The following is a 17,601-nucleotide window of genomic DNA, read 5'->3' on the forward strand; positions in this document are numbered from 1 at the left end:
ATCATAATCCTGGCAGCTGCGCCTAATGGATAATATTGGCTGTTGTGCCTAATAGATATCATTTGAACTACATGTTCATCAAAAGTATCCTAAAAACCCTAGCAGCTATGGACTTGGTGCCTTATAAATGGGCATTGGTAGCTATGTATTTAGTGCCCTATAGATGGATATTGGAAGCTATGGACTTAGTGCCTAACAGATAACATCGGCAACTATAGAGTTAGTTCCTGTTGAATAAACCTTGGCAGCGATGGACTTCGTGCCTATTCCTTAGGACAATCCATAGGAATGATGAATGATGTATAGATGATTCTTAGGGTAGATATTTAAGAATAAAGAAGACAATGGGGATGAGAAGTTGGGTTAATTGTTGGACGATTAAACATAATAATTATATTATTGTGGGTTGAAAAACCTATGTACTCACCAGGTTTCCCAACCTGACCCACTCAGTTTATTTGTATCACAAGTGTCGATACGAAGCTATAATACACTAGAGATTAACAGAGATGTAAATCATTAGTGTAAATGAATGTAAGGTTTGTTTATGCTTATGTTTCTGTATTAACGATGACATCACAATGTTTTAATATAAATAAAATACATTTCTTCGGAAATGCTTTGATAATATTATTATCATGTTTTTCAGGGACCAAATTTCGCAATATTATTCTTCAAAATGAATACTCTAATTTTAAAATAACCATAAATAAAATTTTTAAAATGACCATGAATTTGGGGATGTCACAATTGATATCAAAGCATTAGTTTAAGCGAACTAGTAGTAAGGATTTATTTCTAGACTTAAACTTAGAATGCTAAGCGATGATTGTGAGATGAGTGTCTGCTATATTTAGGATGTATGTCTGAATAGACACGGGCACTAGCTTATTTAGGGGAGATGCCTAAATCGCTTTTATTTGCGAAATGATTTATGTTAAAGCCTTATATGCTTTATGATGCTATTATTTGATCGGATCCAAGGTTTATTGCCGAACAGATCTGGAAATTTTATGTGTTTAGGTTTCTAAACGTTTAATTACGATATTAGAACTGACATGTAACGTTTCAAAATGATAAGGAGATTTATACGTCTATCGTAAATAAAGCTTTCCCTATCTTAACTATTGTCCCTACTCACCGAACGTCTGGTTTGGTGTATAGCTCGACATTGTGAGAACTCGAAGCGGATTGGGAAACAGGAACCTGCAGCCTGAGCCACAAGTGATTTAGTGTGCACCATAAGTAACAGCTGCACCCGAGCCAATCACGATGGCAGAAGTACAAGAAATGATGTAGATGATGTTTGGATTGTCAGATGAAAGACTCAAGGTGTCTACTTTAACAAAATAGGGATGAACCTACTATGTCTGTTGAGCAGTCTGAACTAAACATAGAACCGTTGGAGGAAGTAAACTATAGTCGTGCTGTGAGTTAGGTTGAACCTCGAGTGGTTAGAAGAAATAACCAGGATGAATGAATTTAAAGGAATGGATGCAAGTATAAAGACTTTATGACTTGCAAACCATCAACCTTTACTTGGAAAGAAGATCCAATCAGAGCTATAGACCAGATCTCTGAAATGTAGCTAGATTTCATACATGTGTTTGCTAGGGCAAGCTACAAACCAGTTATGTTGTGCGTCAATTTAGGGATGGGGCTCTTCGTTGGTGGAACACTTTGGGAAATATCATGAGTACCAATGATCCATTACAAGTGACATGGGCAAAATTGTTGGTAAACTTTAAACACAAGTTCCGCTCAGCCCAAAACCTGGTAGAGCTAGAAAACCAGTTTTCGACGTTGAAAAAGGACAACATGTCCATTAATGAGTATACCAATTCCTTCACAGACAAGATGGAGTTTTCTTTGCGCATCTTCCCTGAAGAGCTAATAAAAATCGATAAGTATGCAAATGCACTACCATGGCAGTACACTGTTCCAGTATGCTATAACAACCCGAAGTTGTTCATCGCCGAAAACCCGTTCTACCCGTAAAAATCGCCGAATATCAATTCGTTCCAATTTTGTTTTTGGGTTAAATTAATTAAACTTACATGTTTATTTGATGCTAATGAGTGTCCAAACCCCTTAGGAACTCATGAAATTAGCCCAAATTGTTTATTTCAGAAATTTTTGAAATGTCCTCGCCGGGTTACGGAAACTTAATCGGGTGCGACCAAAAGCCCTGTTTAATGCCGGTATCGGGTAGAATTCCACCGTGTCCAAGATTTGAGACCTATATAAACGTGTTAAATCATTCATTTGAAGTTTTTGCTACCTCTCTCTACTCTCTCTCTAACCTCTCTCCTCAAACCAAGTTTAAGGGTCCAAAATCATCAAATTTAAGCTCCAAATCACCAAGGTAACTACCCTAACTCCTAGTATAACATCTTAGGCCTACAAATTCGAGTTCAAATCATGGAATAGGACCATATTCATGAGTTTACAGCCCTAGAATAGTCCTAGGCCGTGAACTCACATAAAATGGGTTTTGGAGCCCAAAAACCCTTCCAATCGACCTTTGGAGCTTAGATATGGATTAATGGCTTAATTGAATGGACTTGGAATGCCTTAAACATGGATTTTAAAGAGTAAACATGAGTTTACTTCCCAAGAGCATGCTTGGGCTATAAACTCATATAAATGGGGTTTTTATGCCCTTAAACCCTTCCAAAACTCCATTGAAGCTTAGATATGAATTTTAGAATATTGGATTTGGCCTTGGAACACCTTGAACATCAATTTAGAGGATTAAACTTGAGTTTACTGCCCAAGAACATTCTTGGGACGTAAACTCATTGTTCATGGAGAGTAAACTCCTCTAAATGTGTTAAAATGCCACTTTAACACACCTAAAGCCTTGGGATAAATTCTAGAAGTGTTTACAAACAAGTATTGGACCTTAAAACATATTATAACACCCTTCCAAGGAGTTCACGGCCATGAGGGGGTTCATGGGCCGTAAACTCCTAAAACCATGTCAAAAGTCCCTTAAAAACCCATTCAAGGCTTGGAAAAATCATTAGAATCACATGTGATTGATTAAAAAACCAAAACATTAAGGATCTTGTGTGTGGGGGAGTTTACGGCCGTAAACTCCATGTTTATAGCCGTAAACTCCAATAAATGGTCCCTAAGTGAGTTTAAATTCATCAATATGCCTTAGATGCAATCCTAGCTAAATTATCCATGAATTATGAAGCCATTTAGCATCCAAAAACACCACTTATGAGTTTACGGCCGTGAAATCATGTGGGTGTGGTATTTAGGGCCGTAAACTCCCTAAGGAGTTTACTCTTGAAGTCCTAATTCAATATCCTAGCTATATGTGTCCCCAAATGTCACCCGGGTCCTTCCAAACACTTGTAAAGGAGTGTTTCCGCGACTAAAAGTGTTTGTCCCTAACAATTAAATAATCTAAGTCCTAATTAGATACAAATGTGTATCTTTGCATTATACTTAGGAACCTCGTGCGTTTGCAAGCCCCAAACCAACGTTTAACATCCGAAATCGTCACATTTCTCGTCCGGTGAGTTCATACCCCTACGCTTTTTCCGTGTTTTTCAATGTTTTCAGGGGGGGAATACAAGAAAACTATAACTGTTTTCGAATTATAACATTGATATGTTTCAAATAATATCTGGCAAACTTATAAACACTTTTACTCCTTATGTATTAAGTTGAGCATAAAGGATGATTTATCAACTACAACTATATGAATTTCAGTTAAGGAAATAATCTAACTAATCAAATTATTATGGGAATAATTTGGGGTTCTTTAGTTCTTGTTTAATCACGTACTGATATGTATATAAAGTTATTTGATAAACTATGTCTGATTCAGTTTATCTCCATATCATTTGAATGTATTGCCAGATAGTTTCATTGTATGTATCTGTATTCACTGTATTATGTTTCATAATCTTTTGTATGTTTGATATCATATGAGAACCCTGTGAATAGTTTAGTACTAGCTTGTGAGTTTGTCACTACCCTTTTTGGATGATCAGTAAATCCTCCCCGGAAGTGTAACCAAAGTCTCCTGGAGGGAGAGCGAGGAATTTGTGAATAGATCTATTCGGGACTGACAATCCCACACCTTAACTGCTAGCTACAGTTAGGCGGGCACGCCTGGGGTGACAAATTCTGGATATCGTCCGACGTCTGACAAGCGTCAAGGAGGTCACGTTGTCATATCAGCATGGTTACCCGACTCACAATATGTATTAATATAAGTTTATTCGCGGCTTTGGTTTTGGATTTGATTTTATATCAATCTTCTATCTTTAGATCTTATATCTAGTACGGGATGGTAATCCCATGGTTTTTAGTCTTTAGGGTTCATATCTATTGCAGGATGTTATTCCTATGGTTAGAGTCTATATCTAGTTCGGGATAATGATCCCATGGTTTTATCAAACTATCTTATATCTAGTTCGGGATAATAATCCCATGGTTTTATCATACTATCTTATATCTAGTTCGGAATAGTGATCCCATGGTTTTATCAAAATATCTTATATGTAGTTCGGGATAGTGATCCCATGGTTTTATCAAACTATCTTGTATCTAGTCCGGGATGGTAGTCCCATGGTTTTTAGTCTATGTTTTCAAGTATATCAAACTATCTTGTATCTAGTCCGGGATGATAGTCCCATGGTATTAAATCTATATGTAGTACGGATGTTAGTCTCAAGGTTTTCAAACTATTTTCCATTTACAGTTCACGTATATTAAAGTATTTTATATCTAATTCGAGATAGTAATCCCAAGATTCTCAATATATAGTTTTGTGTATTAAACTATACTATGTGATATTAAATCGGTCTTGTATTTAGGAAAATATGGGATTTTCCTGGGGTAACATATAACGTGTAATTGAACTGTAATGAAAGATAACTAAATTGTTTTAGATAAGAAAATATGGGATTTTCTTGGATAACAAACCTTTTCGGAAAACTAAAGGAAACCAGTACATTTTCAGAAAACAAACATCTTATGAACTCACCAGCTTTATGCTGATTTTCAAACCGCTTATATTCTCAGGTCCACGTTAAACAGGTACCCGTCGACATCTTTTGGTGAAGACGGAGTGCTCAGAAGACTCGTCTCAACTTTTGTTGATATGATATATGTATAATTCTTGTACAATTTACTTTTGAAACAAATGTAAACTTTCATATATATATATATATATATATATATATATATATATATATATATATATATATATATATATATATATATGTAATGTAATGGTTGTTTACTTTAATTACTATGTGCATTGGATTTGTTACTTAACGTGGAGTCAACCCTGGAAACGTTTCCGCCTTTGGTTTTCGGGGTGTGACAGATTGGTATCAGAGCCCTTGTTTATAGTGAACGGAGTATACCAAACCTTACATGGTATAAAACTATAAACACTAAAGGTCCTAAGTGCTCTGAACTAAAAGTATCCTTCAAAATATAAGTATTTTCAAAAGTATATAAGTATACCGAGCCGTCGAGATCCGTAACTACAAGTAGAACAAAACATAAGTAAATGGGTGGTGTACGCTGCGGTTAAACCTGGGCAGTTATTTAGTCGTGTCTAGGGTCAATATAGCCTGGCCAACTATATTCATTCGAGACACAGCCAACATGTGCTTGGGAGTGACTGTGGTACGCGGCATACCTAAAACTTACCCAATACCCCAAACAACGAGTCGTCGTTGTAGTGAATCATGAAATACTATGGGAGTATTTCTCGAGTCAATCCTTTGTAGAAAATCCTCGTCTACGCATTGTTCCTTGATCATTCCTCTAGCGATAAAATGTTTTGCCTTGATAACTCTTTCCTGCTTTATCGCTTAATATGATGCTATATCTGTCTTGATAAGATATCCTCTGTTCCATATCTCATGATCCAATTCAGAGGACTTATGATCCTCTCTTTCTTGATCTTTTTAGATCACGATGCCTCCAAGAAAGAGACCCAGCTCAAAGAACAATAACAACCCTCCACCACCACCTCCTCCTGAATTTGACCCTGTGATGTTCCAGGCAGCTGTCAATGCCGCGGTGGCAGCTGCTATGTCTCAAAGGAACTCAGATGGTTCCGTTGGTACTCAAACCCAAAACCAAGAGAACAGTCAGGGACACCAAAAAGAGGGTTCCTATAAAGACTTCATGAACGCAAAACCCACATCCTTTGATGGCACCGGAGCTGTCATTTCCCTCACCCGATGGTTCGAGAAAATCGAATCAATCTTTGAGATATGTGCGTGTTCGGAGTCAGACAAAGTAAAGTTCACCGCCTGCACTTTCCTTAACAAAGCCCTGACTTGGTGGAGAGGCCGAGTCAAATCTTTAACTCTACCTGTAGCGAATGCTATGGGTTGGGAAGCTATGAAGGAGCTTCTACTCGCGGAGTATTGCCCTCGGGGCGAAATTCAGAAACTAGAACACGAACTCTGGAACCTAAAGATGAAGGGTTCCGACATAGTCTCTTATACTTCAAGATTCGATGATTTGGCGTTACTCTGTCCGGGAATGGTTACCCCGAAGAGTAAAAAGATTGAGAGGTTCATCTGGGGGTTGACCCAGCCAACCAAAGGGAATGTCTTGGCTGCGAAGCCAGACACCTATGACATCGCTAAATGTCTTGCGCAAACCCTCATCGATCACGAAGACAACTCTGATGAGGAGGCTACCACTCCCGAGCCAGTCACCAGTGGAGGTGGAAGTAAAAAGAAATTTTGGAATAAGCGGAAGGCTCAGAGCACGCAAGGGTCTTCTAAGAAACAACAAACAGTACCAGTCCATGCTGCTACTGCCCCTGTTGCTGTTTCAGCTGTCGGGTCCACGGCCCAAACTCCTACCAGTGGATACACTGGTACCCTTCCTTGGTGTGGTAAGTGCAGCTACCACCACCGCATTCCTGGTCCATGTCGCGAAAGGATCTGTGACAACTGTGGCAAGAAGGGCCATCTTGCTCGAACCTGCAGAAAACCAGCCAAATCAACGAACCAATCATCCGGAGCGGGAATCAGTCCAGCCTGCTACAATTGTGGCGAAGTAGGGCACTTCAAAAGAAATTGCCCCAAAGCAGCTACAACCGCTGATCCCACTGTCGCCGCAGGTATACTCCTCTTTGACAATTCTTATACCTGCAACTCTTTTCGATTCTAGTACTAGAAGGGAAACTTGTTATCTATCCATCCGAGCAATTTCTAAACTTAATCCTTTGTTTATAATCGAAATTGAGTACAATCGAGACGGCTAACCAGTGAGATAGAGAACACTAACTTCGTACCTATAGATTGTATCCTCAGTCCGGAGGATTATTTTGTTCCATTCGATTTAAATGGGGGAAACTTTTCACGAAATACTTTGATGCTATGTTCGACATGAAATGACCAAGTCTCATTCATGTTGTTATCCTTGGTTTTGTAATGGTCTCCCATCTAGATCTTTCCCCCGACCCGAATCTCGTGATCTTCGACATCAAACCTTCGTATCATTTCATACCTTAAAGCTCAAAAGTTTTCCCAATATGAATTGCTATGCATCCCTCGTTCCTGTGATCATTGAGAAACGGGAAGTCAGCGGCTCTTTCCCCTAAATTCTTTTCCGAAGGACTCTCGAGAACTCTTTCCGAACATCTAGTCTAGCCCCGCATCGGCCTAATCTCTGGATCTACCTCGTGACCGAACCTCAGTGAGAATGACGTGTCCAAGACGGTGACCAAGAATTGACATGATCACTACAGGTTAGTAGTGGTACCCTTTGGTCAAATCCTTTTCCCTTGATCATGTAGCCAAGCAAAGCAGTCGTAACCGTGTACTTTTCCAACATCTAAGACGATAGGGAATTAGTCGGCACCAAAAATACCCATAGAAACCTGTCGATTCTTGGGTCCCATCAACTAATATCGTAGACCTACCCATAAATTTCTTCTAAAGCCATCAAACCCTTAGCTACCCAGCTCCATGAAGACGTGCCTTCCTGTTTGAGCGTATGTTCTGTTGATGGCTCTATCCCAGAAAAGCATGATATGCTTTGAGAAGTGTGAAATACTTCCCTCGTGATACATTAGACCCTTCGTGATCCTCATAGAATCGATTTCGTAACTTTCCAACTTCGGCTACCCTCAGAACTTGGTAACATCCATCCGGTACTGCACGTCTCAAAACCTTAGAAGTATCTACCCAACAAAACCCTAGTGATTCCTTTGAGGAGACCGAAGTCATCCAGAATTGAAACTTCCATGGGAGAATCAATTGAGATCATAGATTGAGAGAGAGTCAATGTACGAAACAAAGTCGCGTCCCGATAGTGAGGATTCGATGGAACGCCAAGCAGAGACCCGATTCCACTTGGGAGCGTGAAGATACGAGGCAACAAATCCATTCGTATTTCATTTCAATTCATGATCTGTATCTTAATCTTTGAATTTCAGGACGAAATTCCTTCTAACGGGGGGATAATGTAACAACCCGAAGTTGTTCATCGCCGAAAACCCGTTCTACCCGTAAAAATCGCCGAATATCAATTCGTTCCAATTTCGTTTTTGGGTTAAATTAATTAAACTTACATGTTTATTTGATGCTAATGAGTGTCCAAACCCCTTAGGAACTCATGAAATTAGCCCAAATTGTTTATTTCAGAAATTTTTGAAATGTCCTCGCCGGGTTACGGAAACTTAATCGGGTACGACCAAAAGCCCTGTTTAATGCCGGTATCGGGTAGAATTCCACCGTGTCAAAGATATGAGACCTATATAAACGTGTTAAATCATTCATTTGAAGTTTTTGCTTCCTCTCTCTACTCTCTCTCTAACCTCTCTCCTCAAACCAAGTTTAAGGGTCCAAAATCATCAAATTTAAGCTCCAAATCACCAAGGTAACTACCCTAACTCCTAGTATAACATCTTAGGCCTTCAAATTCGAGTTCAAATCATGGAATAGGACCATATTCATGAGTTTACGGCCCTAGAACAGTCCTAGGCCGTGAACTCACATAAAATGGGTTTTAGAGCCCAAAAACCCTTCCAATCGACCTTTGGAGCTTAGATATGGATTAAGGGCTTAATGGAATGGACTTGGAATGCCTTAAACATGCATTTTAAAGAGTAAACATGAGTTTACTTCCCAAGAGCATGCTTGGGCCGTAAAATCATATAAATGGGGTTTTTATGCCCTTAAACCCTTCCAAAACTCCATTGAAGCTTAGATATGAAATTTAGAATATTGGATTTGGCCTTGGAACACCTTGAACATCAATTTAGAGGAGTAAACTTGAGTTTACTGCCCAAGAACATGCTTGGGCCGTAAACTCATTGTTCATGGAGAGTAAAATCCTCTAAATGTGTTAAAATGCCACTTTAACACACCTAAAGCCTTGGGATAAATTCTAGAAGTGTTTACAAACAAGTATTGAACCTTAAAACATATTATAACACCCTTCCAAGGAGTTCACGGCCATGAGGGGGTTCATGGGCCGTAAACTCCTAAAACCATGTCAAAAGTCCCTTAAAAATCCATTCAAGGCTTGGAAAAATCATTAAAATCACATGTGATTGATTAAAGGACCAAAACATTAAGGATCTTGTGTGTGGGGGAGTTTATGGATATAAACTCCATGTTTACCGCCGTAAACTCCAATAAATGGTCCCTAAGTGAGTTTAAATTCATCCCTATGCCTTAGATGCAATCCTAGCTAAATTATCCATGAATTATGAAGCCATTTAGCATCCAAAAACACCACTTATGAGTTCACGGCCGTGAACTCATGTGGGTGTGGTATTTAGGGCCATAAACTCCCTAAGGAGTTTACTCTTGAAGTCTCAATTCAATATCCTAGCTATATGTGTCCCCAAATGTTACCCGGGTCCTTCCAAACACTTGTAAAGGAGTGTTTCCGCGACTAAAAGTGTTTGTCCCTAACAATTAAATAATCTAAGTCGTAATTAGATACAAATGTGTATCTTCGCATTATACTTAGGAACCTCGTGCGTTTGCAAGCCCCGAACCAACGTTTAACATCCGAAATCGTCACATTTCTCGTCCGGTGAGTTCATACTCCTACGCTTTTTCCGTGTTTTCAATGTTTTCAGGGGGGGAATACAAGCAAACTATAATTGTTTTCGAATTATAACATTGATATGTTTCAAATAATATCTGGCAAACTTATAAACACTTTTACTCCTTATGTATTATGTTGAGCATAAGGGATGAGTTATCAACTACAACTATATGAATTTTAGTTAAGGAAATAATCTAACTAATCAAATTATTATGGGAATAATTTTGGGTTCTTTAGTTCTTGTTTAATCACGTACTGATATGTATATAAAGTTATTAGATAAACTATGTCTGATTCAGTTTATCTCTGTATCATTTGAATGTATTGCCAGATAGTTTCATTGTATGTATCTGTATTCACTGTATTATGTTTCATAATCTTTTGTATGTTTGATATCATATGAGAACCCTGTGAATAGCTTAGTACTAGCTTGTGAGTTCGTCACTACCCTTTTTGGATGACCAGTGAATCCTCCCCGGAAGTGTAACCAGAGTCTCCTGGAGGGAGAGCGAGGAATTTGTGAATCGATCTATTCGGGACTGACAATCTCACACCTTAACTGCTAGCTACAGTTAGGCGGGCACGCCTGGGGTGACAAATTCTGGATATCGTCTGACGTCTGACAAGCGTCAAGGAGGTCATGTTGTCGTATCAGCATCGTTACCCGACTCACAATATGTATTAATATAAGTTTATTCACGGCTTTGGTTTTGGATTTCATTTTATATTAATCTTCTATCTTTAGATCTTATATCTAGTACAGGATGGTAATCCCATGGTTTTTAGTCTATAGGGTTCATATCTATTGCAGGATGTTATTCCTATGGTTAGAGTCTATATCTAGTTCGGGATAATGATCCCATGGTTTTATCAAACTATCTTATATCTAGTTCGGGATAGTAATCCCATGGTTTTATCATACTATCTTATATCTAGTTCGGAATAGTGATCCCATGGTTTTATCAAAATATCTTATATCTAGTTCGGGATAGTGATCCCATGGTTTTATCAAAACTATATTGTATCTAGTCCGGGATGGTAGTCCCATGGTTTTCAGTCTATATTTTCAAGTATATCAAACTATCTTGTATCTAGTCTGGGATGATAGTCCCATGGTATTAAATCTATATGTAGTACGGATGTTAGTCTCAAGGTTTTCAAACTATTTTCCATTTACACTTCACGTATATTAAAGTATTTTATATTTAATTTGGGATGTTAATCCCAAGATTCTCAATATATAATTTTGTGTATTAAACTATACTATGTGATATTAAATCGGTCTTGTATTTAGGAAAATATGGGATTTTCCTGGGGTAACGTATAACGCGTAATTGAACTGTAATGAAAGATAACTAAACTGTTTTACATAAGAAAATATGGGATTTTCTTGGATAACAAACCTTTTCGAAAAACTAAAGGAAACCGGTATATTTTCAGAAAACAAACATCTTATGACTCACCAACTTTATGCTGATTTTCAAACCGCTTGTATTCTCAGGTCCACGTTAGACAGGTACCCGGCGACATCTTTTGGTGAAGACGGAGTGCTTAGAAGACTCGTCTCAACTTTTGTTCATATGATATATGTATAATACTTGTATAATTTACTTTTGAAACAAATGTAAACTTTCATATATATGTAATGTAATGGTTGTTTACTTTGATTACTATGTGCATTGGATTTGATACTTAACGTGGAGTCAACCCCGGAAACGTTTCCGCCTTTGGTTTTCGGGGTGTGACATATGCCAGTCACCTACTCTTAAGGTGGCCAGTTGGCGAGAAACTAAATTTGAGTGATCTTCAAGGTCCAACAAGAACAGCATGTTCTCAAAGTATGGAGGAGGAGGTGAAGCAAAATGGTGTGAGAAGTGCAAAAAGAAACAGTATGGAAAATGTGATGAAGAAGTGATTTGTTTCAAGTGTGGAAAGATTGGGCATTACGCCAGTGAGTGTACATTCAACAAAAGGTGTGTTACAGATGTAATGAAGAAGTGCATATTTCTAAGGACTGCCCGAAGAAAAATGAAGTGGCAAGACCGAATGTGTCGCCAAAACCAAAGGCAAGAGCATTACAAATGATCCTTGATGAAGCATGTGGCGATGCAAGGAATTAAGAGTAAGGATATTGATAGCATCATGTGGCCTAGCCTAATCTAAGAGGCGTAGTGTAGGGTGAACTTGAATACCTATGTAATCGTTTCAAGAAATAATATAAACATTATTTATGTTATCCGATATGTTAAATGACCATGTGAAATTCTTGTATAGTGACTTGGATAACTGAGAGGCAATACTTGGGACGAGTATGAATAGGTGTGAAAGGTAGTCGAGACTTATACTAACGGAAACACAGGACTCGCACTTCGATCAGGGAAAGTCACAAGGTTAACAAGGTACTAGTAATTGATTCTGTTTTGTTCATGTATGTCATTACCATCGTTTCGGTAATGACTAAGAAGATGATTGTTATTTCGACTCTAGTGGTAATATCAGATCGAGTTCGGCTAAGATAAGTATGTTACGTGGTTTAGAGAACCAAATCCGATGTAGCATTTGACTTAAGCCAGAAGATTGAAGTGAAAGATAATCAAGACAATAAATAGAAGTTTCACGGTCGTTTTTAATGTAAGAAGCTTGTAGCTAGAAGTGATACATGCTACAATGTGATTATATCACATTATAACATGTAGGAAGGTATCTTCTATTATGGAATCTGACTAAAAAAGACCGGAGTCTAAGCGTTGCATCATACGATAAGAGGTCACTAGAAGACGACCCATCGGTCTGTTACGATAATCGAAGTAAAGTCTATTTACGAAGTATCATGAGTCTCCAATAAGGATCAAGTTAGTAACTCAAAGGTTACGATTGAAAGTCCAACATAGTATGAAGAGTGGGTGCAAGATTGAGCACCACCAATAGTCAAGAAGTCCAACAATTAGATACTCATTTGGAAGGACATCAGAGTTACGATTATTACCGAGGATAAAAAGACAACATATGGAGTCATTATACAAGTCGTGTTTCGTTGATGATTCCGGGACTTAATCAGCATAAGGGGGAGATAATTGTATCACCTGCAAATTCAGACTAGTCAATTTAGAGAAAAATAAGCATTAAAAACGAATTTTTGATAGAAGATTATTTAGAGTAAATAATCTTAACCAAATTATAGTATATTTCACAAGGATTCCATACAAATAAAGAACGCTGAAATCCGACTTATAACGGATAAGTTATGACCCATTGAAGTTTTACGACTAAATCAACACGACGTTGCGTATCGTAAAAAGTGAATTTGTGATAAACTACTTTTTAGACTTAGAGATCTAAACAAAAGTCGTAGTATACATTAAACCAAGAATGTAAACAAAAAGAAGGTCTAAATCTGAATTCGTTTGAGGAAGTTATGATTTTTCTAAGATTTGACATAACATTATAAAACCCGGAAATCGAATTTTAGATCGATCGATTATTAGCCGACAAAACCTAAATGAGAAATGAAGATATCTTCAATAGGAGCTCAACGATATAAAGACAAATAAAAACAGACATCAGATGACAAAGTTATGGTACGCCGACAGAGTCTTTAAAATATAACTTTGAAAATAAAGTGAACATTAGCCGACAGAGTCTAAACGAAAGTTGTAAATCACATTTTTACCTATGTGTGGATATAAAGAACGTAAAAAACAGAGCTCGTATGCAAAAATTACAAAATTTAGAAGATAATTAATTTTTGAGTTAAGCTCTGAAGCTGACACATGGCAAGAACTGGACCGTTGCTTCCTCCCCACACCTTGCCACTAGATTGCAACACTTGGAAGCCTACAACTCGTGTAGTGCTTGGTACGCCCAGTGTACATCAAAGTTATGCCGCACATAACTCAGACCTCCAGCTTATAAATAGAGGCATTTTCTTCATTTCTCTTCTCACCTTTTCTAACTCTTCTCTCTCAAACACCCCAAACCTTCTAAATTTTCCCCAACACTTCTTAAGTGTTAGAGGCGAGTCCTGCAGCGCCAGAAGGCACCGAGAAGAAGAGCTTTCGGCTCAGAAGTTCTGCCCCCGCAAAGTCGGACTCCTAGCTAAAACCCCCTTGTAAGTGAGTTATGCTTACCCTACTTCAAGTATAACTTATGTTTAAGTTCATTATCGTTATTATGAACCTGTAAACAATACATGAGCTAAGTATTATAAATTATACAAAGTGTTATTATAATACCTTTTAATTGCTCACAGTATAGGGAATCTGGTTTGAATGGCCGCTTGGGTTGTTGGATTTTAGAATGGCTTAATTGCCAAAATGGTCTTGCACTCTGGTGTTTCATGTCTGGCCCTTGTCTGTACATAGTAGTTGAAAATTATTGTTTAACAATTATATAATACAAGAAAGACAATATTGCTCGTAGACCTTGAGTTGATGATAAATTTAGACTAATAATTAGTCGCAATAACTCGTAGACCTTGAGTTAATGATAAATCTAGACTAATAATTAGTCGCAATAAATATTAGACTAAATCTAGTGAAAATGATACTAGGTTTTGTCGAAGGAAAATAAAATTGTTAGAAACGAAGCATTACCTGAGTTTGGAGTCTTCACTTTAACAAGTGAGTGCATACTTACTTTCATCTTACACATAGATATGAAGTATTTAATATAAATTATGTGCTATGTGTGCATATTATGTGTGTTCCTGATATCTATGTTGGATGAATGATTTATACATGTTTTACGTGATTTAAACCATATATGTACTTTTATACCTATAAATATATTAGGTAAAGATGGGGTAGATGAAAGATGAGGTGAATGATGAGAGATGAAATATGATATAGATGATGAGAGGCTAAAGATAATGAGAAGCCTTGACCTTAATGATGATCCAGTCATATAGTAGAGTATAGATGACAACCACGAACTATTCTAGATAGTCCAGTGGAACGCTAGCAGGCTCACAACCTATAAGTGTTTTTGAACTACGTGCTCACCAGATGTACTCTAAAATCTTGGCAGTTATGCCTATAGGATAATATTGGCAGCTGTGCCTAATAGATACTTCATAATCCTGATAGCTGCACCTATTGAATATTATTGGCAGTTGTGCCTAATAGATAACCTTTGAACTACGTGTTCACCAGATGTATCCAAAAACCCTGACAACTATGGACTTAGTGCCTTATAAATGGACGTTGACAGCTATGGATTTAGTGCCCTATAAATAGATATTGGCAACTATGGACTTAGTGCCTAACAGATAACATCGGCAGCTATAGACTTAGTTCTTATTGAATAAACCCTAGCAGTGATGCAGTTCGTGCATATTCCTTAGGACAATCCATAGAAAAGATAATGGGGATGGGAAGTTGGGATAATTGTTGGATAATTAAACATAATAATTATATTATTATGGGTTGAAAACCCTATGTACTCACCAGGTTTTGCAACCTGACCCACTCAGTTTATTTGTATCACAAGTGTCGATACGAAACTATATTACACTGAGAAATTAACGGAGATGTAAATCATTAGTGTAAATGAATGCAAGGTCTGTTTATGCTTATGTTTCTGTATTGACGATGACATCCCAGTGTTTTAATATAAATAAAATACATTTCTTTGGAAATGCTTTGATAATATTATTATCATGTTTTTCAGGGAACAAATTGATGGGTTTTGGTCATAAGACATCCTATGTGCTCATACAAACCCTAATGCTTGGATCTAGGTTTCTCTATTGTACATGCTTTGAATCAAAGACTATAAAACCTAATTCTAGCATACAAGTAATCATATTAGATATTAGAATAAGTTTATAATGTTACCTTGATTGTTATGTAGCAATAACAATCCCAATTCCTCCTTGAATTGACTTTGGAAGGCTTAGAGTCACAAGTGTCACTCCTCTAATGGTTCACAAACACCATAAGCAAGAGGATGAAGAGGAGAGAGGTTAGAGGCTTCCCAAAAACGTATGAAACCCTATAAGGCTGCCTGTCCACGTTTTTGAGCCTTAAGGGTTCTATTTATAGTGAGGCTATTAGGGTTATCTAACAAGGAAACCCTAATTTGGTTGCTTAAGCCCTAAGCAACCCATAGACTCCTTTAATCAAGCCATGGACGATTTCCTTATGGGTTTCCCCATAGAATTCGTCCACCTCTTGATTCAAGGCAATCCATGGCCCAAATTGCAATTATCCTATAATTACAATTCCAGTCCCTTAAGTTTAATTAATCTCTTTTAGTCACAAAACTAATTACCAATTAATTATTGACTAATATTAATTAACCAATATGATTTCTCCTTTAATATATTATTCTCATAATATATTAATAAATCATATTTAATCCTTTCTCTCCATAATTCATCCAATCAAGTTGCTTTGGTGAAGGCAACCCAAAAGGACCATGCACCATCGGGTCAAGTACATACCAAAATAGTTATGGACTTAGACACTAATCCAACAGTCTCCCACTTGGATAAGTCTAATAACTATTCTGCGTATAACTTCGGATCCCGATCTGCAATCGTAGCTTTCCAAAGCCGCTGTCAACTCTGATCATATCAAATACGCATGTCCTTAGATAAGGGATCATATATTCCTCCATTCTAGATATCATATGAGATATGATTTCAAATCATTCTCTTTGTACTATATCTCGATTCCCGATTTATGACGACTGACTAATTGAACAAATCAAATTAGCCCTAGCCCGGCCGAGCATTTACGTTTGTCATCACTAAACCATCGAGGGGCCCAAAGATATCGCTTTTATCCTTCTTTGGATAAAAGGAACGGATAAACTTTGATACAATGCTTGCTTTCACTTACTAACCAAATCACACACAACAATATGTTTTATAACACCAAGTTACTAGTACATTTACATATTATCAATGTGCAACCGATTCGCAAGATACAACTCACACATCTTGGTTTCAAGAATATAAGATGTTATCGTCTCACCAATCACTCGTAATACAATTCATGGAGTGATCCAAGTGAGCGTGGGTTTAATCCAATGCTCAAATCATATTCGTAAGCACTCATGAACGTTGTAGCAAACATTTGCTTATGTCTAATACTTTTCTAGACAATCCACACACCAATTCACGACAGTCTTCTTTCATATCTACTTCCAACATATGAACGACTGTGGCTCGTTTGAATAATTCGATTATTCTTAATAAACTCAATTATTCTGGAAGTCAAAACATGCAAAGTGAAACACAAGAATAATACTAATCCCATATGGCCTCAACCCTTTGAGCATAAATAAAACACCTTTTATTTATCACCATATTGATTACTCATTATTTGTCGTTTCGGTTAATCAACTTCTTACTTGAATTACAACACTTGTCCCATGCTCCTAGCATGCACACAATGTTTACTTATGGTTCTTACTTTATGAAATAGATCAAATTGAACACATTTCCAATCTTTCTCATTTCACAACTCCAAATCCTTTTTCCATAAGTTAAAGAATATCAAATTCTTGCTACTTATAGGATATGCTAGA

This window comes from Lactuca sativa, chromosome 8 (assembly GCF_002870075.4).
Source record: "Lactuca sativa cultivar Salinas chromosome 8, Lsat_Salinas_v11, whole genome shotgun sequence".
Taxonomy (NCBI): Eukaryota; Viridiplantae; Streptophyta; class Magnoliopsida; order Asterales; family Asteraceae; genus Lactuca; species Lactuca sativa.